We start from the raw sequence: 6,184 nt of genomic DNA, 5'->3' as shown, positions 1-6,184 counted from the left end.
TTATTAGTAAGAAAGTGTCTAAAACCCTAGTCTCTATTTCATTTTTTGTTACGATAAAAATAGTTTTATATCTACTTAAGGCCTTGGAACTAAATATTAAAATAATTTATACAAAATTAAATAGACGTCACATATTTTGAGAGGTTTCTTGGTCGACTTACCCATTTTTGACAAGAGGAAAGTTTGGATATTGGGTGAAACGGCATCTAGAATAACAGTCACGCAAGATAATTTGTTTTTAACTTCTCATCATTATGAATCGCTAACTGAAGATATATTTTTGTTTTTACGTCATGCATGATACTTAAATAGGGTACGACCAAACTAAAGAAATTATATTATCTACTAGGTGTTCTGAAATTTTGTATCGTTTTGTTTCAAATAGTTGTCTAAAAAAATGGCGCATGATGAGAAAAAAATTCCCAGCGCAGTCTATGTACCCCTATATTTTATATAAAATAATATTCAGAGAGTTGTATTAATTTGCCACCAGACGGCTTCATTCTATGTCGTTTTAATAACAAACTATAATAACATAGTCGTGGAGAAGAGAGGCTGTAGCCTGCATTTTGATTTAATGTTTGAAATTTATTTCCAACTTAAATAATTTTTTTTGTGTATAACTGTGGGTTTTTAATTTTTTTTTATGAATAGCTGTGAATTTTTGGAATTTTTCTCCAAGAAATTAAATTTAAATATAAATTATAAGTAATATAAGAGTATAAACTAAAACTTTGAACTGAAGAAGAAAATTATCAAACCTGAAAAAAATTACATTAAGGTTGTAAATTTTGAAAATGTATCACAGCTTAGACACATCAATGTCAAAGATAGGTATCTATTACAGTACTAATAGGTGGTCATTCCACGAAAGCGAGCAATCACAACTCCTATAAACTTACTGAAGTGTTTCAACTAGTTCCTCTCTCTACTCCTGTTCAACTGCTAAGTTTGTAAGTACTCCTGTGACCATTTTCTTTGTGTAATGGTCCTTACATGAATACGTAATTGAAAACTTGTTTAAAGGAATGACAACTCGATTCATCCTTACACCTTTTTACGACTGCTCATTTAGTTAAAATTATTTCCTTTTTTTTAACTCAAAATTTTATCATAGTTCTGTAATATTTCTTGCGTACAGTACACCATTGCATCTTCTTCTTCTTGGCGTACTCTGACATGTTCATCGTTGGTTTGACCTGAAAGGCCTCCATGATATCTTCAGGCTTCACTTTGGTGGGTTTTCCACTATTGGGGTTGTCCCCATTACCCAAACGATTTCTGACCTGACAGACTGTGGCCTTGATTACTTTTAAGGCCTTCATGATGTCTGATGCGGACAATCCCGGTGCGGATTAAATTACCTCTGCTTGCCTCCATTGCGAAAACTACATAATTTTTGTTGACAACATGTACATCAATCAAAGCGTTAGAATCGAAGCTATTCAAAAATAATCGAAACTTTAAGATTTAATCAATAACACCTATTCAAAACGGTACTTTTAGAAAGTCTCATTATTGTTTCTACACCCATTATATATAAGCATGTATGTTCTTCTGAAAAAATTCTATAAACATGATATTTAAAAAAAACTTTTCATATTATCATCCCTTGAAAATTTATTCTCAGGAAGTTCGATATAAAAGTCAAAAGTCCCTTGTCGTTTGCTTAGCTTAGCCACCTCTTTATCTGCAATTTAGTATTTATACTTCATTTTATTGATGGATTTCCAATTTTCTTTGAATCTTTTTATGTAATGAGCTTCAGGAGAAGATTTGTCTCCCAAACATTCTTGAAAAACAATCCCACTATGATATTGTGCCTACATGCCAATGGAAAGAGTTTTTTTCCAAATAATTTTTTAAGCAAGACAAAAGTTCCAGTATTCCTAACAGTGTTTTTACTTGTAGTAACAAAATACAGGACTTAACAAGATTTTAATCAAATAGTGCGTTGCACTTTTTGGTCCTTTGTTTAGATTATCAATCTTATTAATAGTATGTCAATACTATTGTTCTTAAATTAATTCTCCATTCTAAGGGTGGCGCTATTTTAAATTTTTGAATAGTTAGAGTGTTAGATACAAAAATATTGTTTTTGTCTATAAATGTAATTTGCAAATTTTGAACAGTTTTGAAAAAAGATAAGATATCCTAAATTTTTGGAACATTACACTTCCTTACACTCGGCCTTAAATGACCTTGCAGGTCATTTTTAAATAAAATTAGCTCCTATTAAATAGTAATTGCGATATTTTTTGATTTGACGCTTTTTTTTTAATTTTTTATCAAACTTGGCTATGTAGACATTTTTCCTAAAAGTAAGAGGTCATAAAAAGGTCATCAAAGTTAAGGTAATCAAAATTGGCACTTTTTTCGTTAATCTAAGTGAAAAATGTATTTGCAAATTCTTGTAGATATCAGTAGCCACTCATTGACTATAATTCACTGATGAACAGACAAAACTGTGGCTAAAGTGGCTACATTTTATTTATAACTTTTTTTTTTTTTTGATAGAACTTAACTAATTTTACTAAGAAGCTGTTATGTGTAGTATACAAATGATATTAAGACAAAATACCATGTTTTTTTTCCAAAAATCTGTAAAATTTTAAAACTATAAAAGTTAAAAAAGTTGAGCTACCTCTAAATATTCATAGAAATTGTTGAAACCTTGTTAATCTTATTTTTTGTCAAAAGGAACGTATTTCAGTCTTCAATTTTTTATCTTTTCACAAATAAAAGCGATTTAATTAGCACAGTAATAAAGAGTTTTCCAATAATAAGAAAAGTATTTTAGTTATGAATACTCAAGTAGTTAATCATCATACTTCCTTTATCCTATTATACATACATATATAAGTAGTAGGGTTCCTCTAGGAATCCTAGGATCCGTTTTCCAGGGATTTGATGGGAGTTTTAAGCCTATGGAAAATGTAGTTGTAAATTATTTCAGCTTATTAGCTAAATTTAGTTATAAAGTTCATTAAATTAAACGATCGTTACATAATAACTGTACAATTAATTGGTTTAAAGTTATAGGGATTCGGCTTTGGAAATTAAATGAAATTTCTGATCTGATAATCAATCCAGCTTTAGGTTTTGTAGCTATTTTTTATGATGCATAGTACAATTTTTTTTTTGATAATCTTTGCTCTTAGAGCTATAGTTTGAAATTTACCAAACTTATAAATGCATAGAATATATAATTTGATGATATTGAGCTATCAAATCAAATTTTGAAAACCAATGTTTTGTTGTAAAAAAAAAAAAAAATATGTTCGACACTCACAATTTTTTTGGCTTTAAATATTTAAGTATTATATTTGCTGATTTCGATTTAAAAAAATTACTATGAGATACTATCATTATCTTAATGTAGAAAAATAAATCATGCTTTAGTCAAACCACTGGTTTAGTATAAGAAATCAATAATACAATGATCAAATATGAGTATGAATTGGTTTTAAAATTACAAGATTTGCTAAACATCATAAGTATTACATTACTACAAACCATTATTTTTAAAGTGCTACTATATTCATTAATTCAACATGGCCTCTTTATATGAAAAAGTCTGAAGTGGTAATCCCATTTTTTTTTCTATTTAAAAAAAATCCTGTCAGTGACTAAAAGACTTGCGGCTTGACTTGAACTTATGTTCAAAAGCTAGCAATTTGACTCGGTTCTCGTATAAGAAAAAGGGGGCTTGCCTCAAGGTTGTCTCTCAAGACTTGTAAAAATTTCTTACCAATAGTTCTAAATTGAGTAGATAAAGATTACATGGAAAATGTGGTTGAAAATATGTGTAGCTAAAGCTCAGTGCCTTATATTTAAAAATATGACATAACAGGAGTAAATATCTACTAATATTATTAAAGCAAATATTTTCGTCTGTTTGTCGACGCATACTAACTGCGAGCAATGCTGGGTACTCATATTAGTAACCTTACAGGCTTGTAAAAACATGATAACTATATAGGTGCTGTAAGTGTACTACGTATAGCTTGCATATTGGCAATTCCAGCGTTATGAACGTGATATTCAGAGAGAAATTTGGAAACTAAGGTTACCATTAACAAGCTATTGGTTTGCATTAGAAAATTAAATATACATATTTTAGTTACACCTGTTCGTATAAACATAAGCCTGCAATATGAAATGTTTTCAACGTTTTGTTTTTAAGAGAAGTGACAAAATATCCAGCGTTACAAATGTTACGGACAAGCTTTTTGGACTCACTGAACACACGTGAATTTATCTTTCAAAGACTAATAATACCCAAAAATCATTCTAAGAAAAACTTTTTTTCCTGTTAGAGAAAGAATCACAAAACATTGGCGTTACGGATTTTGGATTTTTGGCTTAAAGGTTTCACACATTTGATATAGACAAAAAACAGTATGATAAATAGGTATTTACCCACATATGTTTCACTTCATTGGCCCATTTAAAGGGTCAAACCAGTCTGGAGGGCCGACTCCTGTTTAGTTATATTGCTTTGTTAATGAATATTGCTTGTCACAGACAGAGAGAACGCAGTCCTATGTTGGAAATTGCAAACTGTAGGATGTACAATTCGTGAAGAAAGTTACGGAGAAAGCTGCTGGTGCACATATATAATGTATGTTATCTTTTCATTCTTTCCTACAGAACCACACAATTCTATCACACACAACACTCAACCAAATACATAATCCACACACATTATCACACTCTCATTCAGGGATTTATTATTTGTTGATTTTTATTTTTTTGTTTACAAGTTAAAAAGCTAGAGCTTAAAGCACATTAAATTCATATTGAAAACATATAAGAAATTTATGATGAGAAAATCAAAATTAATGGAATCAACAAATGCTTATTTTTCAAGTAGGAAGTGAATTTCGGGTTCTGTGTTGTCTTTTTGTGATTCTGGTAGCTGAAGAGAGAAAAGTGTGCAAGTATGATGGCTGAGCAGTAGAATACATCCTGTGTTTGATCCGTTCTCATGACACAACCTCGACATGATGCACTCCCATGTGCTATGAAGGGCGGGCACCTCTTCAAAAGAAGAAGAAATATAAGTACATTTATTTATTTTTTCATGCTTGATCTTATATAATTTTAGCTGTGTCGAGAATAAACGTCCGTAATCCTCCGAAAAAAATAAGAACAGGATGACAATTACTGCTAATATGTCATCTTTATAAAAGTTAGCTTTGCTTTGAAAATGCATGTTTTATGACAACTTTTCCTAAAAAATGTTATGGACGTTTTATGAGTTTTCCCATAAACAGGCATCATAACAGCACGTTTCACCAGCCAATGGAAAGACGCAAAGTACATAACTGATTTACATATTGACAAAACAGCCCTTTCTTATGAAAAGTAAGGTTAGAAGACATCAGTAGAAGATTTCTTTTTGTCATACTGGCATGAATAAAGTCATACAACTTTGTTCAATGAAAAATAGATGTTTACAGAATTGAGTCTCATATTTGTAGTGAGAAAAACATGTATTTGCATGAATATATTGATCAAATGTTATTTTTTTCATAGTGAGGTTGACATTTTCATAGAATATATGATATATTTCATATGACTATATAACAGGGATATTTTGGTGTTAGGGAAAAATTAAGAAAAAGACAATGTTTTTATATAAAATTTGAATTCATTTTTGTATAGTGTTGGGTCAGTCCGATCTTTTATACTCTTCTACAGTCCTTAGAACTGATACATCGGTCCTTTAGTCCTCCGATCCAAGCTATTTTTTTATTTTCTTCTAGGATTGAAGAATATAAGAACGAATAAAATAAATAATGATGGCTAGAACGTATAAAAATATGCTCTAGTCACACATCTCCTACTTGAAAGAGGTTAGAAATTATGATGTTACTTCAACAACTCAAATGACTATATATTAGTTATTACGTAATTTCAGCTGTTGTAGTTTCTACAAAATACCGATCAGGACTTGTCCTAGGACTATCAAATTGTATTAATTTTTGATTGATGGGACTACAGTTTCTTTAGTCTTTGTTAGATCGAACCAATACAATTTGTACCTATATTCTTCACATAATTTTTAAAACTTTTTTTTTTTTTTCCCATTTTTAGGAATGGGCAAATCGATTTCAAATTTAATTTTCCTACAGTTCCGATTAATATTGTTTTAAAATTATATTTTAAAACAATTGAT

This window comes from Lepeophtheirus salmonis, chromosome 4, assembly GCF_016086655.4.
Source record: "Lepeophtheirus salmonis chromosome 4, UVic_Lsal_1.4, whole genome shotgun sequence".
Lineage (NCBI taxonomy): Eukaryota > Metazoa > Arthropoda > Copepoda > Siphonostomatoida > Caligidae > Lepeophtheirus > Lepeophtheirus salmonis.
The sequence above is the reverse complement of the archived record's forward strand: the minus strand, read 5'-3'. Positions refer to the sequence as shown.